At 40.0% G+C, this 23,616-nt stretch overlaps 1 protein-coding gene across 1 annotated transcript in view; it reads right to left on the bottom strand.

Annotated features, from left to right (window-relative positions):
- The window catches only part of yjefn3 (YjeF N-terminal domain containing 3), a 72,776-nt gene that overhangs the window by 29,097 nt on the left and 20,063 nt on the right, over window positions 1–23,616 (bottom strand). The window lies entirely within an intron of this gene.

Raw genomic sequence — 23,616 nt, 5'->3', positions numbered from 1 at the left:
AACCCACTGACATGATGAAATACATTCTCAAATGGGTTAAGGTGATTAACTCTGCACTTTTTCCTACTAGTATGATGACGTCCTTTCTTGTGTCGGTGTGTCTTGGATCATTGTCTTGCTGCATAATGAAGTTCCTCCCAATTAGTCTGTATGAATTTTTCTCTAAATTGGCAGATCAAATGTTTCAGTTGACTGCTAAATTCATTCTCCTGCTACCATCGTGAATTATATATCATCAATAACAATTAGTGAACCTGTTCCAGAAGTAGCCATGCAAGCCCAAGCCATGATAATACCTCCACTGTGTTTGACTAATGAATTCATGTGTTTTGGATCATGAGCAGATCTTTTCTCTCTCTCCACTTTGGTCTTTCCATCACTTTTGTATAGGTTATCTTAGTTTCAGAAATTTTGTTTCTCATTTCTGTATTTCCTTGCGAATTCCATTCTGGCCTTACTGCTGAGGAGTGGCTTGCATGTGGTATGGCCTCTGTATTTCTGCTCTCAAAGTCTTCTTCAAATGGTGAATTGTTTGAACGGTGGTGGATTTCACAGGTCTCACAATGTTTGTCATCAACTGCTGCTGTTTTCCTTGGCCAACCTGTTCAATGTCCAGTTGTTAGTACACCAGTGGTTTCTTTCTTTTTCAGGACATTCCAAATTGTTGTATTGGCTATGTCCAATAGTTATGCAATGGCTCTGATAGATGATCTCTCTTTTCTCAGTTTCAAAATGGCTCCCCCCCCCCACAGACATCTCTCTGGTCTTCATGTTGATTTATCCTTTTTGACAACAAATGCAGTGTTCACGAGTGAAACTCAGGGCTCAGATCATGATTAGATGTTCACAGCTATTAACTGTTTAAACAATAGGACACACCTGTGCAAAAAGAAACTGCTTTCAGGCACTGTTCCAATATTTTTGATCACTTGAAAAATTGGTGGGTTCAAACAAAATGTGCCGTGTTCTAAATCATTTTGACACATGTAGATGTAAATATCAGGAAATGAGAGTAGAAATGTCTACTCATGAATTTCAATCTATCATCTCATATTCAGCTTTTGATCTCAAACCCAAATGTCTTCAGTGTATAGCAAAATCAAAAGAACTGGCCTTGTCATACCAATAATTTTAGAGGGGACTGTAAGTAAGTAAATAAATAAAAACTGAACTGCTGTCTTCTCACACTGACTTCATTCACTTATTTTGTAGCAGCTATAAACAGTTCACTCACTGTCCTCTCTTAATATTAATAAGACAGAAATGTAGCTTGTCATGTTACAGGAAAAACCTGAAATTCCTCTGTCCATGGCTTAAAACATACTAACACTGGAGAATCCTTCCATAAATGGTAAACATCTCCTTGTAGAAAACTTCCATCAGTGAAATATTTTTCTTTGTTAAATTACAACGTTTTTAATCTCATCTCTCATCTCATTATCTCTAGCCGCTTTATCCTGTTCTACAGGGTCGCAGGCAAGCTGGAGCCTATCCCAGCTCATATAACTTGCTGTGTCCCTGTGAAATAGCTGTTTCTATAGAAATGGTAACATATTAGAACACGCTAGTACTATTTTCAGAGCGACTGTTGGGGGGGCACTTTCTGACCAACCAGATGCATGAATTCAACAAACTTGTATAAATAAAATTAGCAAGGTTTATTTTATGGTAATGCTCTGAAACATGGTTTTCCCCTTTGAATTTTGTGATCCAATAATATTTACGATTATATGATCAGTGCACCGGTGGTGTAGTGGTTAGCACTGTCGCCTCACAGCAAGAAGGTCTGGGTTCGAGCCCCGTGGCCGGCGAGGGCCTTTCTGTGTGGAGTTTGCATGTTCTCCCCGTGTCCGCGTGGGTTTCATCTGGGTGCTCCGGTTTCCGCCACAGTCCAAAGACATGCAGGTTAGGTTAACTGGTGACTCTAAATTGACCGTAGGTGTGAATGAGAGTGTGAATGGTTGTCTGTGTCTATGTGTCAGCCCTGTGATGACCTGGCGACTTGTCCAGGGTGTACCCCGCCTTTCGCCCGTAGTCAGCTGGGATAGGCTCCAGCTTGCCTGCGACCCTGTAGAACAGGATAAAGTGGCTAGAGATAATGATATGAGATGATCAGTGCACACACATGACAGTACACACAGTAAAACACATTCTCCAGTAGGTTGTCACCTATCTTTTTTTTATTATTATTATTACTCGCAAAAACTAAATGATGACAGATACTTTTAAAACTGAACAACTCTTTCATGTGACAGAAGAAAAATACAACTAACCCATTATTGTGGTATACTGACCAAGCCGCACTGAGCAAGTCACACCACCAGGGGGGGTCACAACTCAGACCCACCCAATTTCAGCTGAAATAAGCCACAGACTTAAAAATCTATTGCAAATTACTTCAGAGCAGACTTTGTATGATCCTGTCTACCTGTGTAAACACTTTCCTTCTCTTCTGAATATATGGACACACCTGCTTATTGTATTGTGACTATCTTCTACATTGTAGAACAATACTGAAGACATCAAAATTATGAAATAACATGGAATTATGTGGTAAACAAAAAAAAAAGGGTTAAATGTCTCATATTTTAGATTCTTCAAAGTAGCCACCATTTACCTTGATAATGCTTTGCACACTATTAGCTTTATCTTAACCAGCTTTATGAGGTAGTCATCTGGAATTCTTATAATATTTCCAGAAGAAGGAACACTCCACCTACTATATTGAAATATTTGTAGTGTGCTAAGCAATTCTGGTGCTAATTTGCTGGGGTGAAAATGCAAACTCCACACAGAAAGCCCCCTGTTCGAGCTGGGCTTGAGCCCAGAACCTTCTTGCTGTGAAGCGACGGTACTAACCACTTACACCACCTATGGTGTTTTTAATATGCGGGGGTAATTAATTTCAAACGTAAGAGCTAACCCTCATTTTTCACTATTAGATCCTAAAAACAAAAGAGGATGTTATGGCAGAGACATGACTTGGCTAGCAGTCTACAATGATCCTGATTATGGTGACCCTGGTTTTAGCATGAAAACATAAGCTTTGGAAGCTGATCTCTTTGAGCAGTATGTATACAAATGAGAAAGTAAGAGAGCTAGACAGACTAAAGTACTAAAGCAATGCTGTACCACTCTGTTTATGTAAAGATGAGCCAAGCCTTAATTCCCACTGGCACCACTATGAGCAGGTAGTTGATACAATTAGCCAAAGTGAAAATGGACAAATGTCAACAAAAGTTTAAACCAAAAGCATACATGTCAACCTATACGGAATGTCCGTATTTTATATGGATTTGATTCAATAAATGTAGTATACAGGCGTATAAATAAAGTTATACGGATTCTTTAAAAAAACTTCAATATTTATTTAGAGCTATAATCAATTCCCACGATGATAAAAGAGCGCATAACATTTACAAACGTACTGTACGCCACAGATAGCCAGTAAAAAGTCTTATGAAATCGCGTGTTATCTTGTGGTAGCGAGACTTTGTTCCACTTTTGATCATGTAGCACACCGCATTGCGAGAATCCCGCCAACCGTGAAGTCATAGACATATAAACATAGACGCCGCCTTCTGCATAGAATCATATGTCATCCTCGCCGCCATATTGGATGTGGCAAAGTGGAGATTCTTCAACCGTCTCTGGTATGTAGCCGAGAATAAAGATGCCTCATTCATGTGCTGCGTTTAACTGTACCAACAGGTTTGCCGTCCAAACGAGATCACATGGGATTACCTTTCACAGGTGAGACTGGAAAAATACTTTTCATTGTATTTGGTCATTATAACGTAATTTTACGAACAGATTTTCCTGACTTTGTGGCCAATATGAAGTCTCGTGCATAATAGCTGCTCGGTGAAACCTGTCTCCAAACAATGAAGTATTTCCTTCGTAACTACGCTGATAACACTGTTTTCGTTAAACATTGGAGCTTTGTATTCATTCTGAAGGTTTATTGTTATTAATATTGAATAAAAAGTAACTGGGATATATCATTGTTAATTATCATTCAAATTTTAGGCAAATTATTTTCATTTGCATCTTATACGGATTTTATAAGGGAAATACGGATTTTGGAGGTTGGTTGTACAGGTTTGATTGACCAAAGGTTGACATGTATGCAAAAGTAGTCTGCTCAGAATTTCATTACAAAATGAATCATGGATGCCACTGAAGCATGTTAACGATTAAAATTAATATGCAAGTCATTCAGTGTGGATTTTTCCATTACGAGAAACAATATCAAGCCACAAGTTTCCCCAGGGGACCACTTCGTACACCATGCAAACCACACAGATGTACTGTAATTACATGTATAAAGTTGCTTATGTGCAATGTGCAGCCAGCACGTCTGCTGAACCCCCACCGGAGCAGCATCAGTAACACATACACTCACACCAGGCCCCTGAGATGAAGCTTCACATGACTTCAAAACAGTACTATTCCCACACGAGCAGAATATCAGGTCAAAAGGGCTTGAAAACACAGATGAAAGGCAGTAATTCTGCCTACACTTATTGAGCCATTAGAGAGGAGTACTTGCCCTTAGCAAAAAGTAGTATACTTAAAGTTCATTTTATTAAGTATGCTTCAGTATAAGTATAGCAAGTATACTACAGACCATGTACTTTTAGTGTACTAGAAACTATACAAATTTAATACTTTTTCGGACTAAATTGGAACATTTCAAGTTTATAAAAGTATAAAGTTCATTTTAAGTTTGCAAAAGTACACTTTAAAGTATACAACAAGTACACTCATCTATATACTATCAATGTACTTGGTATATCCCTCTCGTATGCTTAAAGTATACCACAAGTACACTTATCGATATACTGCCATTGTACTAGTTATATACTCCGAGTCCCTATTTTTAGTTTATTATTGTATACTTTAAGTATACTGTTATAAATGTTGGTTATTTCACTAGTTTACTTGTTATACTTTAAGTTTGCTTGGCATATTACTTGTAGCTTACTATTTATATACTGGAAATATACTCCTTAAAGTATTCTTAAAGTTTACTCATACTGTATGCACACAAGAGTGTTATGCATTTACAAAATCACAAGACAGAATGTTGAAAACAAGTTTGATATATTTTCAAACATTTCAAAAACAAAGACCTATGAAATCAAGTCCTTCCTTACTGGAGAAAACGAAAGGAAAAAGTGCACATTTGCATGTAAAAATGTAAACATAATGGTCTCTTGATCAATAAAGTCAAGTCAAAAGTTTTTCTGTTTTTGTGTATGATTTTAAGGTACATAATGATAATGCAATTGAGCACACATACTATAAAGTTTTAAACTCCAGCATTATATTATATTAATATATAAATTAAATGGGGCGGCACGGTGGTGTAGTGGTTAGCGCTGTCGCCTCACAGCAAGAAGGTCCGGGTTCGAGCCCCGTGGCCGGCGAGGGCCTTTCTGTGCGGAGTTTGCATGTTCTCCCCGTGTCCGCGTGGGTTTCCTCCGGGTGCTCCGGTTTCCCCCACAGTCCAAAGACATGCAGGTTAGGTTAACTGGTGACTCTAAATTGACCGTAGGTGTGAGTGTGAATGGTTGTCTGTGTCTATGTGTCAGCCCTGTGATGACCTGTCCAGGGTGTACCCTGCCTTTCGCCCGTAGTCAGCTGGGATAGGCTCCAGCTTGCCTGCGACCCTGTAGAACAGGATAAAGCGGCTACAGATAATGAGATGAGATGAGATAAATTAAATGTTAAGCATGAGTCAATGACTTGACCTTATTATGCACTTGGAGCAAGATATACTAAGTATTAGTACTTTGTGGCAGAAAAACGTAAAAATTATACTAAAGTATAAGTTTTAGTATTAAAGTATAAGTCTAAGTCTTAGTATTAATGTACTTAGTCTTAGACTTTTGTTTATATTTTTCAGTATAAGCCAAGTATACTTCACTATACTATTCTTAAGTATATAAAATACAGTTTATAAAAAGTCAACTTCACGTATACTTCCTCAGTTTAAGTAAAAAATAAGTATACTCATAGTACACTTGAATAAACTTCTTTTTGCTAAGGGTGAGCCTGGCCCATTTTTCAATTAGAGAGAAAATACATGAGGCTTACTTTTTCTGGAACTCTCTTTTCTCCCCTTTGGCTGCATTGCTGTAACTCTCTATCCTGGGATAAAGAGTTAAATCGCAGCCTCCTCAGCACACAGCATTCTCAGATTTGTTCGCCCTCACCTTCTAATTATCCAAATAACAGTACTTTGCTTTGCATTTTATAGAATCTATTTACGTGAACAGTAAAATGTGCAGCAGTGCAGTGAATCTGTCTGGTCATATGGAGTCATGTACACACCACAATACATACAGGTTAGGTGTTTCCAAGGAAGTATTTTGATTAAATTACACCACATCTACAAAAAAAACTTGTTACTTAAAAAAAAGTTGGACTCTCACAAATGACAAATCACCACCTTGTCGCTCAACAAAGATTTAGGGGTAGAAAGGGAAACTGCATAAATGAACTCCTCTATTAAAGTGATGTGCAGAAGGACAGCATGTGTGCTGTAAGGCAGTGAGGCTCTTTCTAATTAGCCCATCATGCTTCCCCCCCAAATCAGAGCAGACGAAAACACTGGATTTCCATAAGCTAAATATGCTCTCAATAGTGAGTTGCTTTATTAAAAAAAATAATAAAAATAATATAAAAAAAAAAAAAGCAAGCAGCATCTGCCAAATGAATGAATACATGTTAACCTTATCGCAGTAAGTAAAAATAGTTGGCTCTTTCTAGAAGAAAAGTGATGAAGAGAGTAAGTGGAGGAAAACGAGCCACAGCATTAGTGAAAAATAAATGCCCATCGTGAGAGCGACCATGAAGAGTAGGTTAATTGCCTGGATGCCTAGATCCATTATACACTGGTTCATGTTACAGGGAATAAGGAATAATAGTGCCTGCCTATAACTCCTTGCTCAGAAATGATTAGACAGGGCTTTCAGAGATCATACTTGTTTTGAAAGGTGAATTAAACTTATACACCCCACGTCATTTTATTCACATTTAAATATCATGTTTCCTTTGTAATATTTTTTATTGCTGAGTCAGGTACACTGTTATCGTAATATATCTCAGCTGTCTCAAATGTAATTAATGTATACAGAGGAACTGATTAAGGTCAGTATGGATCAGTTTAATAATCTGTTAAATGTAAGCATAATCACCATTTACTTTTTTTAATTGATTACTTTCACAATCAGAAGCATATACAAATTAATATTTGAAGTAGAATCAAGCAGGTCTTGAATACCCATCTCATTATCTCTAGCCGCTTTATCCTGTTCTACAGGGTCGCAGGCAAGCTGGAGCCTATCCCAGCTGACTACGGGTGAAAGGCGGGGTACACCCTGGACAAGTCGCCAGGTCATCACAGGGCCGACACATAGACACAGACAACCATTCACACTCACATTCACACCTACGGTCAATTTAGAGTCACCAGTTAACCTAACCTGCATGTCTTTGGACTGTGGGGGAAACCGGAGCACCCGGAGGAAACCCACGCGGACATGGGGAGAACATGCAAACTCCGCACAGAAAGGCCCTCGCCGGCCATGGGGCTCGAACCCGGACCTTCTTACTGTGAGGCGACAGCACTAACCACTACACCACCGTGCCACCCATTTATCATAATAATAATAATAATAATAAACAACAACATTTGATGAACCTTTTAAATGAGAAACTACAAAGTGCAAAACCCTCAGTCCTGAAGACTTTCCTATGTCAGAAAACTTAGTTACAGCTTTACCTCTCACTATTACAAAACTGGAGACTCCTTTGTAAAATGTAAAGCATCTTCTCAGAGATAACTTTAACATACAACCCCAATTCCAAAAAAGTTGGGACAAAGTACAAATTGTAAATAAAAATGGAATGCAATGATGTGGAAGTTTCAAAATTCCATATTTTATTCAGAATAGAACATAGATGACATATCAAATGTTTAAACTGAGAAAATGTATCATTTAAAGAGAAAAATTAGGTGATTTTAAATTTCATGACAACACCACATCTCAAAAAAGTTGGGACAAGGCCATGTTTACCACTGTGAGACATCCCCTTTTCTCTTTACAACAGTCTGTAAACGTCTGGGGACTGAGGAGACAAGTTGCTCAAGTTTAGGGATAGGAATGTTAACCCATTCTTGTCTAATGTAGGATTCTAGTTGCTCAACTGTCTTAGGTCTTTTTTGTCGTATCTTCCGTTTTATGATACGCCAAATGTTTTCTATGGGTGAAAGATCTGGACTGCAGGCTGGCCAGTTCAGTACCCGGACCCTTCTTCTACGCAGCCATGATGCTGTAATTGATGCAGTATGTGGTTTGGCCTTGTCATGTTGGAAAATGCAAGGTCTTCCCTGAAAGAGACGTCGTCTAGATGGGAGCATATGTTGCTCTAGAACCTGGATATACCTTTCAGCATTGATGGTGTCTTTCCAGATGTGTAAGCTGCCCATGCCACACGCACTAATGCAACCCCATACCATCAGAGATGCAGGCTTCTGAACTGAGCGCTGATAACAACTTCGGTCGTCCTTCTCCTCTTTAGTCCGAATGACACGGCGTCCCTGATTTCCATAAAGAACTTCAAATTTTGATTCGTCTGACCACAGAACAGTTTTCCACTTTGCCACAATCCATTTTAAATGAGCCTTGGCCCAGAGAAGACGTCTGCGCTTCTGGATCACGTTTAGATACGGCTTCTTCGTTTAACTACAGAGTTTTAGCTGGCAACAGTGGATGGCACGGTGAATTGTGTTCACAGATAATGTTCTCTGGAAATTTTCCTGAGCCCATTTTGTGATTTCCAATACAGAAGCATGCCTGTATGTGATGCAGTGCCATCTAAGGGCCCAAAGATCACGGCCACCCAGTATGGTTTTCCAGCCTTGACCCTTATGCACAGAGATTCTTCCCGATTCTCTGAATCTTTTGATGATATTATGCACTGTAGATGATATGTTCAAATTCTTTGCAATTTTACACTGTTGAACTCCTTTCTGATATTGCTCTACTATTTGTCGGCGCAGAATTAGGGGGATTGGTGATCCTCTTCCCATCTTTACTTCTGAGAGCCGCTGCCACTCCAAGATGCTCTTTTTATACCCAGTCATGTTAATGACCTATTGCCAGTTGACCTAATGAGTTGCAATTTAGTCCTCCAGCTGTTCCTTTTTTGTACCTTTAACTTTTCCAGCCTCTTATTGCCCCTGTCCCAACTTTTTTGAGATGTGTTGCTGTCATGAAATTTCAAATGAGCCAATATTTGGCATGAAATTTCAAAATGTCTCACTTTCGACATTTGATATGTTGTCTATGTTCTATTGTGAATACAGTATCAGTTTTTGAGATTTGTAAATTATTGCATTCCGTTTTTATTTACAATTTGTACTTTGTCCCAACTTTTTTGGAATCGGGGTTGTATCTACAAGTACACACTTATATTGAGGGACCATACAAGTCCCTGAATACATAGTTACAATAGAAACAATAACCTATTAAAATAACCTATAAAACAATAACCTATTAAAACAAGTGCATTAATATAAACCTCACAGCCAAACACTATTAGAGCTTCCGTTATAGAAAATGAATCAAGAATTCAACAGCGCTGTGGTATAAACCAAAATGAGAGTAAGCAAATATGTTACTTGACAGGATACATGCAAATTAATTTGGTTTATCAAAGCCAAGTGATATGTATGAGAAGCCAGATAAGAGCAGCCTAGAAAATTCTTTCAGCAAATCAGAACCAATTTCATAGCAAGTGACAAACCACGCATGTAGATGGTATGTAGAACCTCATATACCACTTCTCATACTCTGAAAACCTGCAGTTTCTATTAATGTTCTCTCATACCATCATTTCCTTTCTATAAAATTTAAATGAAATATGAAATCATTACTAAATTCAGCCTTATGCGAGTTGACCTATTTTCCATATAACCTTGAATGGTTCAGAAACATCAGAACTTTCTGTACCACTGCATGAAAATCATCCTGTGTTCAGGTTGCATGAACTTGACTTACAGCACTGAGAAACTCAGTTCAGAGAACACCCAGAACTTGGCGTACTTTTCCAGTGATGCTCTCTGAATGCTATTTGAGGACACCACATCCTTTGGCCATCACTCTAGAGATGCCAGGAAGTGATCATGATAGCAGTGATAGTGAGCATGAGGAGGGATGGACAGGACCATTAATTAGTTTCCTAACCATTAGACTGAGCCAGAGATTCAGAGCTGATTTAATAGCATTCGAGGTGAAGGCCAGAGAGCCAGTTACAGAGTGAGTAGACACTCGGGACCTGGAACTGCAGCACTCCTGGCGCTGAAAACCAGAGTTTGGGTGACGTGTTTAGATTAGGAATTAAGTATGTATTAAATATATTTCACTTTAGTTTAATTTTTTTCCCTTTTTTGACATTAATCGCTTGGGATATTTTAAGTCTGACATTAGTTCTTATTTCAGATTTCAAGTTGCGCAAGTCCCATTGACATGAAGTGTTCCATGTGCTTTCACAGGTATTGGGGGAAAAAAATATGGCTTCATTCCAAACTGTTTCTGAGTCCTGCACTTTTTCCATTTCATTCAACCTCTTGACCTTTATCTTTATTGGACCTCCTTAATGTCACAGGTGCTCCGACTTAACTCTCCAAATCTTATTTCAAAATCTGAGTCAAGAGATAAACTACGCAATTCAGATGGATCAAACATCTGAAAAAATAAGAAAATGATAAACATATGACCAAATCAAAGATTTACTTCAAGCTGGAAGACACAGAAGTGCAGGCACTGTGGCTCAGCTGTCTACCGATGAATGATTAATCCTGAGAGTTGGACATGATGAGGCCTCATTGGAGGGTTGTAGAGTGTTGGGGGGCAACTGTGTCCACCCACTGTATCTGTAAATGTCATCAGGCAGTGTCCCAGCTGGCTTGCTTGCCAGACAATGATTTTCAACTGGACAGATGAGCACAGTAAACAAACAGCAAGCCACATTGGAGCTTAAATCATTTTCTCTCTTGATAGTGAGTAGAGATGCTCATTGAGCGCACCAGAGAGATCCATACAAGGGCCATTTTTCAGGCTCAGGACAGGGGAAAGAAAAAAAAAACCCACGATGATCACACCATGAAGATCATTTTAACAAGTCGCCATGGATTTCACTGACCCTGGAAGCCATTTCAGTCACACCTCACATCATGTTTGCTAACTCAATTTGGAAATTCATTATATTGACCAGGGCACATGCTGATAAAACAGCCTTTATTCTGTCTCTGTTGCCTGGAACAACAATACATCAACATTTGGTTTTGAAGAGATGCTCTGTGCTCTGGCTGCATAGATCTCTCCAGGCCCTGCTCTGGGCCGACTGCCCACCTGCTTTCATGACAGTGGGGTTTTGAGTAGATGAACTGTGCTTAACTCTAGAGAGGGGCTTCATAAGGACTTCAACTAGACCTCAAACTCCACAGGCCCAGCCATTTCCAAAAGCTATAAAACATGAGCTGTTTCTCGTATACTAAAAATTCCACAAGGGGCTGACCAATTATTAGACAGTTCATTGACTTTCAACAGACCAGACAGTGGACCAGGCTTAAATGTGTCTACAGTAGTCACAGCATGCCAACAACAGGAAAGAGTGGCCATGAATTGCAATTAACAGCCTTATTTTATGGGCTAAGCTCACTTAAGTGAGACTACAGTACACAGTAATTTAGGATGCTAACTTCCAATTGTCCTGCACTCTGTAATTAAATCCTGGCTAATGCTTGGATCTGAGAGACTACAGCCATAACACAGTGAAGAGTGGAGAACAAGGATTCCATGTTGGAAAATAAAGAAAACCATAGTAATGGACAGCAAATTAGCAGCGATGTGCACATTTTCTGCAGGGAGACAGATAAAAAAATAGAAGGGAGGAAAAGTGCAGGTCCATTGGGTCCAGTTAAATACTCCAGGTGAAAGCAAGAAATTCAGGAAGGGAAACAACAGAATATTTGTGAGTGTAGACAATAATTTATTGGATTAAAAACCATGTCTGTCTGTGGACAACAGAACAGTTTTGTTAAGCATGTAATTACTTCAGCATGTTCCAGTGGAAATCAGATGGAATTTATCATTGTGCATTTTAGTATCCAGAATGCAAATATTTGAAACACACTGAGGTTGATGAAAATGGTCCAAAAAGTCTGAATTCACAACAAGGAACTGTTTTTCATTCAGTTATGAAAAAGACAGGATAACACTTTAGTATAGTGGTATACACTGCTCAGCCATAACATTATGACCACTGACAGGTGACGTGAATAACATTTGATGATCTCATTACAGTGGCACCTTTCAAGGGATGGGATACGTTAGGCAGCAAGAGAACAGTCAATTCTTGAATCCCACAGAAGAGTTACTGTAGCACACAACCTGCTGAAAAAGTTAAAGGGCATATTCTGGACCAATTTCGGGGGGGGGGTATATGAAAGTATGTCCCTTTACACACTCATCCAGAAGGGTAAATTTGCACAAGGCCATCTGTCTACAGCAGAAAAAAAATAAATAAATAAACGCGTCTGGAAAAATCCCAAGGGAGTCTGGAGCCAGAATCGTGACGTTATCTGTGGAAGCGCCAGCAGGCTGCGCGAGCTTTGCATGGTTTCAGTGCACAGCCTGTGTAGACCAAGCGCTCCCATTTCTCTCTCATTGTCCGGTCTTTTGGGAAACGATGAGTACTAATCCCATCAAGATTGGTGTTGCTACACCCTCCTACAATACATCTGTTAACCATTTTAATAATTACATGATAACATTGAAGAAATTTGCAGAAAACCACCAGGTCGTTTTCTCATAAACAAACCAGCGCTGACATAGGATTCAGAGGGAGGCGTCCCACAGATGACGTCACGAAAATCAATGTTTGCCGGGAAATCCGAATGCAAAGTTTTTTCAGAGGTGGACCAATTCGCTTCAAATGGCTTGATTTCAACTGAATTTTTCTGGTATTGCACAAGGTAAAAAAATTGCAGAGAATGCAGAATGTTACAGATATTTGACCAAAGTTTAATATAAAATAGGAGAATCACATTGATCTTGCTCCTGAATTTACCCGTGATATACACTTTAATGTTGGCACCTTTCTGATTACAGGAGCTCTTCTGTGGGATTGGAACATATGGGCGAGTCTTTGTGCCCCATGCAAATCAATGAGCTTTTGACACCCGTGACCCTGTTAGTTCACTGGTTGTCCTTCCTTGGACTATTTTTGCTAACCACTGCATACCGGGAACACCCCACAAGGTGTGCCATTTTGGAGATGCTCAGACCCAGTCATCCGGCCATCACAATTTAGCCATTGTTAAAGTCACTCAGATCCTTACATTTGCCCATTTTATCTGCTTCCGACACATCAACTTCAAGAACTGACTGTTCTCTTGCTGCCTAATATGTACCACCCCTTGAGAGGTGCCAATGTAATGAGATAATCAGTGTTATTTACGCCACCTGTCAGTGGTCATAGTATTATGGCTGATCGGTGTAGACAAAAGTAAGGAATAAAGCATGACGGCATGCTGTTACAGGAAAAATAATCAATAGCAGGGTAGTGTTTTGTGGCCTGGAAAAAAAAAAAGAGTGATGTACATTTTAGAAGAAGAAACCTTTATTTGTCGTATGCACACTTCAAGCACAGTGAAATTCATCCTCTGCATTTAACCAATCTGAAGCCGTGAACACACGCACACACCCAGAGCAGTGGACAGCCACACCAGAGTGCCCAGGAAGCAGTCGGGGTCAGGTACCTTGCTCAAGGTACCTGACCACATCAACCTAACCGTATGTCTTTGGATTGTGGGGGAAACAGGAGCACCTGGAGGAAACCCACGCAGACAACATGCAAACTCCGCACAGAAAGGCCCTCGCCGGCCGCTGGGTTCGAACCCGGAACCTTTTTGCTGTGAGGCGACCATGCTAACCACTACACCACCATGCCATGTAAAACTTTGCAAAGCAAGTTACTTCCTGTCATCACTTACATTGCAGCAGCTGTAATCAATCATTCCCTCACCAGCCTCATGGTTTCCTTTATCTTCAAATAAAAAAAGACAAAAATGCAGCTTGTCGTGTTACTGAGACAAAGACGTCCTGAAGGCTTTCCCATACCTGAAACTATCCAGATAAAGCTTTACTTCTTTCTGCTACAAAGCACTAACACTGGAGACTCCTTCCAAAAATACTAAATCATCATCTCCTCAGGCGGCACGGTGGTGTAGTGGTTAGCGCTGTCGCCTCACAGCAAGAAGGTCTGGGTTCGAGCCCCAGGGCCGCCGAGGGCCTTTCTGTGTGGAGTTTGCATGTTCTCCCCGTGTCCGCGTGGGTTTCCTCCGGGTGCTCCGGTTTCCCCCACAGTCCAAAGACATGCAGGTTAGGTTAACTGGTGACTCTAAATTGACCGTAGGTGTGAATGTGAGTGTGAATGGTTGTCTGTGTCTGTGTGTCAGCCCTGTGATGACCTGGCGACTTGTCCAGGGTGTACCCCGCCTTTCGCCCATAGTCAGCTGGGATAGGCTCCAGCTTGCCTGCGACCCTGTAGAAGGATAAAGCGGCTAGAGATAATGAGATGAGATCATCTCCTCACAGAAAACTTCACCATATTAAAATCACTGCACACATCACTGTATATAGAGCTTCTGCCATACAAGTCCCTATGTAAGTACTGTAGAAGCAATAATGTATCAGGATGTGTATTAAAATTATTCAACACCTTATGATCTTCAGAACTGAGAATGCTGTAATATAATAAACATTGATTTATAAATAATAAGTGTGAACGTAATTAGTGACTACAGAATTTATTCAGCACATTAACTGCTCATTAGTCCTTTATTTTGTGATCCTACGGGCAGCACGGTGGTGTAGTGGTTAGCACTGTTGCCTCACACAAGAAGGTTCTGGGTTTGAGCCCAGTTGCCAGTGGGGGCTTTTCTGTGTAGATTTTGCATGTTCTCCCCGTGTCAGCATAGGTTTCCCCCACAGTTCAAAGACATGCAGTTAGGTTAACGTGGGGTGCCCTTGAGCAAGGTACGTACCTAACCCCCAACTGCTCCCCAGGCGCTCTAGTATGGCTGCCCACTGCTCTGGGTGTGTGCATGTGTTCACTGCTTCAATTACTTATACTCATACACATTAGCTTTGAATTGGTGTCTAATATGTGGCTTGGTTGTATTTGCACATATATATTTGTCAGCTAATATTAGATAACTCAAATTGAAAAAAATTACACAATTGTGCACAGACAGGATATGTAAATATATTCCTATTGCAAGCAGCAAAGAAAAGAAAAATTCTGAATGCTTTCTCAAGCAGCCAAAAATCAAAATCTTAGCTACAAATATTATGTTCTCCATAATAACTAAACACCACATTGTTTTAGAGAGCGTACTTACCCAGGATTTCATGGTAATTGCATCATGTAAAATATTGCCTTAAAGATGCTCTCGTGAAAATTATAAAGCAATTTCAAGCAGTAAATGATGGCGCACTGTTAGAGCAAGTGAAGATTCAGTGGAAGCGCTTAAAAATCTCATTAGGATACTTTTGAAAATCCTAGATTAAGGAGACAACTTGTATGAAGCGAATGAACTGGTAAATCTCAGCTGTCAAGAAAAGAAAGAAAAGTATTAGAACATTCAGGAACAAAAATGGTAGACTGATGGTATAAATTATGACCTTTTGTGCTCATGTATGTTGTTTAAGTGGCTTTTTGAATAATAATTCTCAAATATCTACCATAATGATTTAAGACTATACTCCATTATGACTTAAATCTCCTCTAGTTGCATAATGCATAATATAATGAATGTACGCGTCCCCCAGGTTGGGTTTTTCACTGTTTAATTAAGGTAATACATTGTGTTGCTACAAGTACTGCTGTAGATCATGGATCTGGAGCCCAAAAATGGTTTTTAATTTATTCTCTGATTAAGAAGCCTCAACAGAAAGGAGACAGAAGTCTTATTATGTCTGACAATAACAGATGTCCAGAGGCAGCAAAATTGCTCCTTGATGCCAAAGCCTGAATTATTAAAGGGAACACTTTGTGATCTGGAATGGCCTGTAGCATGTCACTATTTCTCCCCCATTTTCTTTGAAACCTCTGCTCCAAAAATCGACACCTTCAGGTTTGTAGCTGATCACATGGACAAAGAAAAAGCCTTCTGGGGGAAAGTTTTATAGTCAGATGAGACAAAATTTGAGCTGTTTGGCCACAATGAGGTACAGGGGAACACTGTAGCAACTGGTAAACATGTATCAGGCAGTATCATGCTTGTACCAGTAGTATCATGTCCTGCGTCCGTTTTGCTGCCAGTGGAACTGATGCATTACACAAAGTGGATGGAATAATGAAGAAAGAGGACCACCTCAGAATTCTACAGTACAACCTCAAACCATGAGGAACACAACTGGTCCAATAGGACAATGACCCCAAACACACACCAAAGCTGGTGGTGGAACGGATAAAGCAGGCTAACATTAAGCTTAAAGCAGATACATTTGAGTGGATAGTATCTCCATTCTTGACTCTTGTGTACTGCATAAATGGGAAATATATATATATATATATATATTTTTTTTTCGAGAGTTAAAATCGACTGCAAAGTTGGCATTCGAGCTGCCCCACTGAGCCAGCCAGGCCTGAGCGTGTGACGTCACAGCAGGAACCAGTTTTAAGGCCGAGGACTTTGACAGCTATAAACCAAAGTCATATAAATAAAAATTTATGGTGAAAGTAAGAAATACCGTTACCGACTTGCTCAACTAAGACTGATTTGACTTCATTGATTGTGGGTTGACTCTCATTAAAACAGGATATGAGTTATAACTTATGCAACATACATGTATATGCATGCATTTTCAATCATAAAACGTAAAAGGCTAATTAAATAATCAGATGAACTGAGACAATCACATTCTGAAGCAAATTAAATAATCTTATACCAGTAACTTGCACACACAATACAACTTACATGTATTAATCTAAATGCAGGTAAACAATGTGTTGTTTTTGTTGTTTTGTATCCAAATGAGAGTCGGTGCTTACCCGTCTGTGTTCTCGCTTCTTGAAGGCCGATCTTGTGGCCGATTGTTTAAAACAATCTGACTTTCAGTTGTTCGTTCAGTTCTCTGTTCATTCGCTTCTTCCACGTAAGGGCGAGATGGCAGCAATATCCAGTTTAGAAATAAGATGGCTGCTCCACTCATTCTCTCCATACTGTGTATTCCGCCATTACTGCTCAGCTCAGGCAATTATTAAAACCTGGGCTGGAATGGGAGGTCACCGGTTTTAGCAACAACCGTGGGGAGGTCACTGCCTGAGCGATAATATGTCACATCCTGTTCCGTCCCACGTTTTACCAACAACCCTTGGCTCACGCTCCGGGAGGACTGGTGCAACTGAGCTCACTTTAAAAAAAAAAAAATACTTTCCTTTCATTGTTTTATTTTCCTTCAATTATTGGTACTGCACCCTCTTTCAATACGGGCTTATAGCCAACGCTCCTCAACAGATCAGAGGTTTCGTACGAGTCTTCAGTAAAACGTGCAGAGCAGAGGAGAGACCACTTCATAGGTGCCCAATGTGCCCGTGAACTTCTCGCAAAATGCGTCCAAATATTTGCAGTTTGAACGTTCTTGGACCATGAATGCAACATAAATCCAGCTTCTGTCATGTTGTTGCACCGGCCAGCAACACATCGACGTGGCATGGCCATAAATCAGCTCAAAATGGAGGATCAGAGTTGCAGTCAGTTCTGTGTTTTAGTATAGTGGAAATGGCAAGGAGACCAATAGACTTCCTGTTGTGACGTTACGGATATTGAGGTCATTCACTCAGACCGCTACCTATATGAATAATTTTAATAGTAAAAATTACTATATTAGATTTATTGTTGGCACTTAAAACTATTTCTGTGCCATTCTTGAGGTCTCAAGGCATTTATAAATGAAAGTGAGGCCATGGCTCTGCGTATATGCTGCTCTAAAATAAGTCCTGATCTCACTATGCTTAAAAGGAATACTCCGGAGTGAAATGCTTTCTAGGTCCATTTTCGCATTATTGGGAGCGCATACGTTGAGTTGCTACCACAATCACGTCAATCGGATGGGTTTTGAGAAAATTCGTTTTTTGTGATTTCAACCGGAAAGCGCCAACACGGCAGTGCGTGGGGCATGTCTTTTTGCCGATACAAAACGCTAGTTTTAAAACCATTGCAAAGCTCAAAACAACATGACAGTTCTGTGGAAGTGAGTAGAGGGTTCCTACAAACAAAACGAAGTGTCCCGAGCTCTGCAAGTGCACGGACAGAGTGTGTAGAAGCCAGTGACAAAGCCCTGAAGTTGGTAGAAGTGTGTAGAAGCCAGTGACTGTCCCCTGAAGTTGGTCTTCTACAGACGCCATCTTCAGGGGACAGTCCGTAAAAGTCGAGTGCCGAGTGCAGAGCCCATCCTGCTGGAAATGCACAATTGTGGTATGTTGTGCATTTCCAGCAGGATGGGCTCTGCACTCGACTTTTACGGACTGTCCCCTGAAGATGGCGTCTGTAGAAGACCAACCTCAGGTAAGGCTTTGTATTTACTCTTCTACACACTATCCGTGCACTTGCAGAGCTCAGGACACTTCGTTTTGTTTGTAGGAACCCTCTACTCACTTCCACAGAACTGTCACGTTGTTTTGAGCTTTGCAATGGTTTTAAAACTAGCGTTTTGTATCAGCAAAAAGACGTGCCCCGCGCACTGCCGTGTTGGCGCTTTCCGGTTGAAAATCACAAAAAACGAATTTTCTCAAAACCCATCCGATTGACACGATTGTGGTAGCAACTCAACGTATGCGCTCCCAATAATGCGAAAATAGACCTAGAAAGCATTTCACTCTGGAGTATTCCTTTAAGTCAGATCCCTGCCAGGAAACACAAATTTAATTGAACTCTACCAATTCTGCCAAGAGGAGTGGTCAAACATCCAACCAAAATTCTGCCAGAAGCTTGTTGATGGTGACCAAACATGTTTAGTCAAGGTGAAACTTGCTAAGGGACATTTAACCAAAAATATTAGGAGTGCTGTATGGTGGTACATTGGTTAGCACTGTCCCCTCACAGCAAGAAGGTTCTGGGTTTGAACCTTGTGTCTAACTGGGGACTTTCTGTGCAGAGTTTGCATGTTTTCCTCGTGCCTGCATGGGTTTCTCCTGGGTGCTCTGGTTTCCTCCCACAGTCCAGAAACATCCACTTTCAGTCAACTGGCTACTTGAAAATGTCCAAAGGTGTGAATAGTAGTTCATCTCTGTTAACCCCGTCTCTTGCCCAAAGTCAACTGGGATTCAGCTCAAGGTGACCCTGATAGATAAGCGGTAAAAATGGATGTGTGGATAAGTATATGCTGTATGTACATTTTTGACCCTGTATGTGCTGATTTCAGAAAACCCAAAATAAATTAAAACTTGTTCACCAATCATGTTTCTTTTTATTAAAGATGTTGTATAAGCATTTTAATCTTATCTCATTATCTCTAGCCGCTTTATCCTGTTCTACAGGGTTGCAGGCAAGCTCAAGCCTATCCCAGCTGACTATGGGCGAAAGGCGGGGTACACCCTGGACAAGTTGCCAGGTCATCACAGGGCTGACACATAGACAACCATTCACACTCACATTCACACCTACGGTCAATTTAGAGTCACCAGTTAACCTAACCTGCATGTCTTTGGACTGTGAGAGAAACCGGAGCACCCAGAGGAAACCCACATGGACACGGGGAGAACATGCAAACTCCACACAGAAAGGCCCTTGCCGGCCATGGGGCTCGAACCCGGACCTTCTTGCTGTGAGGCGACAGCGCTAACCACTACACCACCGTGCCGCCCTGTATAAGCATTTTTCCAAAGAAAAAGAATAGTTCAGAGAAATATCATTGAAAGCCTAATATTGCCATGACATTCATGTCCATGTAAAATTCGAACCATAATGGTAGCTCCAAACACTTCCATTAAAAGTTTGAAAAATCTCTTTTTCTGCTTTTGGCCCAAGATAATGTAATGGCAAGCTGTGACTTTTGTCTGTCTCTCCAACTTGACATTTAGGATTGACATTCTGATGCCCCCTGCTGTTAAATCCTCCAAGGACAACCATTTATCATTCTCCAGAAGGAGGAATTAAAATCACTTCCTGCATCCACAATCTTTCTAACATTGAGACTGAAAGGTACGGAGAGTTAGCATCATCTACATTTACATCTGCCATATATTTCACTTAAACACTGCTCTCCAGCTTTCATAAGCAGACTTCACCAAGTGTAATTAGAACTACAATTGGCATCACAGGTTGTGGTCAGATACCCCACTGTGAAATATGGCAGTGAGTAATCAAAGCTTTGGAGTCATTTTGTGGCAGGCGGTTCAGAGGGTCTTGTGAAGATTGATGGCATCATGAAAGTACCAAGATATTTCAGTCTAAAACCTGTTTGCCTTTCCCAGAAAGTTACAAGTTGGCCATAGATCTCTTGACAAAATAAAGACAACAAATATACATCCAAACAATATAAAAATGGCTGTCGGAAATAAAAATGTTACATGGTCATCTTAGTCTCACTAAACCCTGAAGAGGGAAGTCCACATGCACAAATTTAAAAATGTCAAAGGAAATATTCTGAAATTTTCATCAGAGTCTATCCAAAATCTCTGAACAAGTGTCTCCATCTTGTAATAATCAGAAAATGAAAGTTGAAAATCTGAATATTCATGTTTTGATCTTCAAATGTCTTCAATCCACAGTAAAAACAAAAGATGGCCATTGCATTGCCATTCATTATGAAGGGTGCCAATACAACTGGGGAATGGTGTAATTATTATTATCCGAAAGGACCAAGGGCTTTGTGGTTTTTCTGTAATGTGACAAGCTGAAAGTAATACTCATTACTTTTTTTCTTCCAGAATTAGCTTACTAAAACATGGAATAACTCAATATAATGCAACAATACTGCTTATTGACATTTATTCCTCCTGAGTGAGATCTACTACTTACTTTTGCACTGGGGGGGCTGGTAATTGAAAGACTGTTTATAGCTTTTATAAAACAACAATATATAACAGGAACTAACTTGTCTTGTACAACCCCAATTCCAAAAAAGTTGGGACACTGTGTAAAACGTAAATAAAAACAGAATGTGAAGATTTGAAAATCATGGAAACCCTATATTTCATTGAAAATAGTACAAATACAACATATCAAATGTTGAAACTGAGAAATTTTATTGTTTTTTGAAAAATATATGCTCATTTTGAATTTGATGTCCGTAACACGTTTCAGAAAAGTTGGGACAGGGGCAACAAAAGACTGAAAAAGTTGTGTAATGCTTAAAATAAATAAATAAATAAACTAATTTGATTCATTGGCACAGGTCAGTAACATGATTGGGTATAAAGAGAGCATCCCAGAGAGGCGGAGTCTCTCAGAAGTAAAGATGGAGAGGGGTTCACCGCTCTGTGAAAGACTGCGTGGGCAAACAGTGCAACAATTTAAGAATAATGTTCCTCAATGTAAAATTGCAAAGAATTTGGGGATCACATCATCTATGGTACATAATATCATGAAAAGATTCAGAGAATCTGGAGAAATCTCTGTATGCAAGAGACAAGGTTGAAAACTAACATAAGATGCTTGTGATCTTCAGGCCCTCAGGTGACACTGCATTAAAAGCAGACATGTGTCTGTAGTGGAAATCACTGTATGGGCTCAGGAACACTTCAGAAAACCATCATCTGTGAAAACAGCTCATTACTGCATCCACAAATGCAAGTTAAAACCAGATATAAACAATATCCAGAAACACCGCCACCTTCTCTGGGCCTGAGCTCTTTTACGATGGACTGAGGGAGAGTGGAAAATTGTCCCGAGGTTTGACGAATCAAAAGTAGAAATTCTTTTTAGAAATCATGAACACCACGTCCTCCAGGCTAAAGAGGAGAGGGACCATCCGGCTTGTTATCAGCACACAGTTCAAAAGCCAGCATCGGTGATGCTATGAAGGTGCATTAGTGCACATGACATGGGTAGCTTTTATATGGTATCTGGGAAGGCATCATTAATGCTGAATGATATATACACGTTTCAGAGCAATGCCGTCCAGACAAAATCTTTTTCAGGGAAGGCCTTCCTTCTTTCAGTAAGGCAATGCCAAACCACGTTCTGCACATATTAAAACTGCATAATGCTGTAGTAAAAGAGTCCAGGTGCTAAACTGGTCTGCCTGCAGTCCAGACTTGTCTCCCATTTAAAACATTTGGCGCATTATGAAACACAAAATATGACAAAGGAGACCCCAAACTGTCGAGCAACTGAAACTGTACATTAGGCAAGAATGGGACAACATTTCTCTTTCAAAACTACAGCAACTGGTCTCCTCAGTTCCCAAACATGTACAGAGTTGTTAAAAGTAGAGGTGATGCAACACAGTGGTAAACATGCCCCATCCCAACTTTTCTGAAACGTGTTGCTGACATCAAATTCAAAACGAGCATATATTTTTCAAAAAAGAATAACATTTCTCGGTTTCAACATTTGATATGTTGTCTTTGTACTATTTTCAATGAAATACAGGGTTTCCATGATTTGCAAATTATCGCATCCTGTTTTTATTAACAGTTTACACAGCGTCCCAACTTTTTTGGAATTGGGGTTGTAAATGTTCCATAACATTAAAAAACTATTAAAAAAAACAGTACCAGTCAAAAGTTTGGACACACTCATTGTTATGAAATGACATCTCTAATTAATATTAAAAAAAATGTAAAGAGGTATAAGACAAATAATACATTTTTGGATGTGCCGTTTTAGGAAAATCATCAACTTCAGGGTCTTCTTTGCATCAGCATGCCCCATCATATTTTATTCCTTCTTGACAAGTTGCTGAAAAATGGATAAACGCCATAATTCATTTAACCAAGTAGAAGATACAGCCCTTTGAACACATCCTACTAATTTAGCATTCTAATATTAACCGGAAGTTGTATTTGTTGATGTATAAATGAGCTGCCAAAATGACTAGCGTTTCCTTTTAGATATGACAGTAGCTTCTGGCATCATGCCAGTAAAATGGGTCCTAATGAGACTGAAAAATCAGAAATTAATGTGGGACATCATAAGATGTTCTGGAGAATTCCCTCAACAGAAATGTACAGCACAGGTCAGTAATAAGTATTTTATACGTTGTTAAGAAGCAAGAAAACAAAATCCAACTTCAGAATAGCAAACACGGAAGGCAGCAGATGATGCAATTACACTTTCAATCATGAATGGGGAAGGGAAGGGCATGATGCTAGTTCCCCCAAGATTCAGACAACTGTCAATTTTCAGAAACAAACAAAAAAAACCCCACAAGATTTCAGTTTGGGGGCGGCACAGTGCTGTAGTGGTTAGCGCTGTCGCCTCACAGCAAGAAGGTCCGGGTTCGAGCCCCATGGCCGGCAAGGGCCTTTCTGTGTGGAGTTTGCATGTTCTCCCCGTGTCCATGTGGGTTTCCTCCGGGTGCTCCG

Source organism: Neoarius graeffei, chromosome 15 (genome assembly GCF_027579695.1).
Source record: "Neoarius graeffei isolate fNeoGra1 chromosome 15, fNeoGra1.pri, whole genome shotgun sequence".
Classification (NCBI taxonomy): Eukaryota; Metazoa; Chordata; class Actinopteri; order Siluriformes; family Ariidae; genus Neoarius; species Neoarius graeffei.
This window is presented reverse-complemented; position numbering and strand designations above follow the sequence as displayed.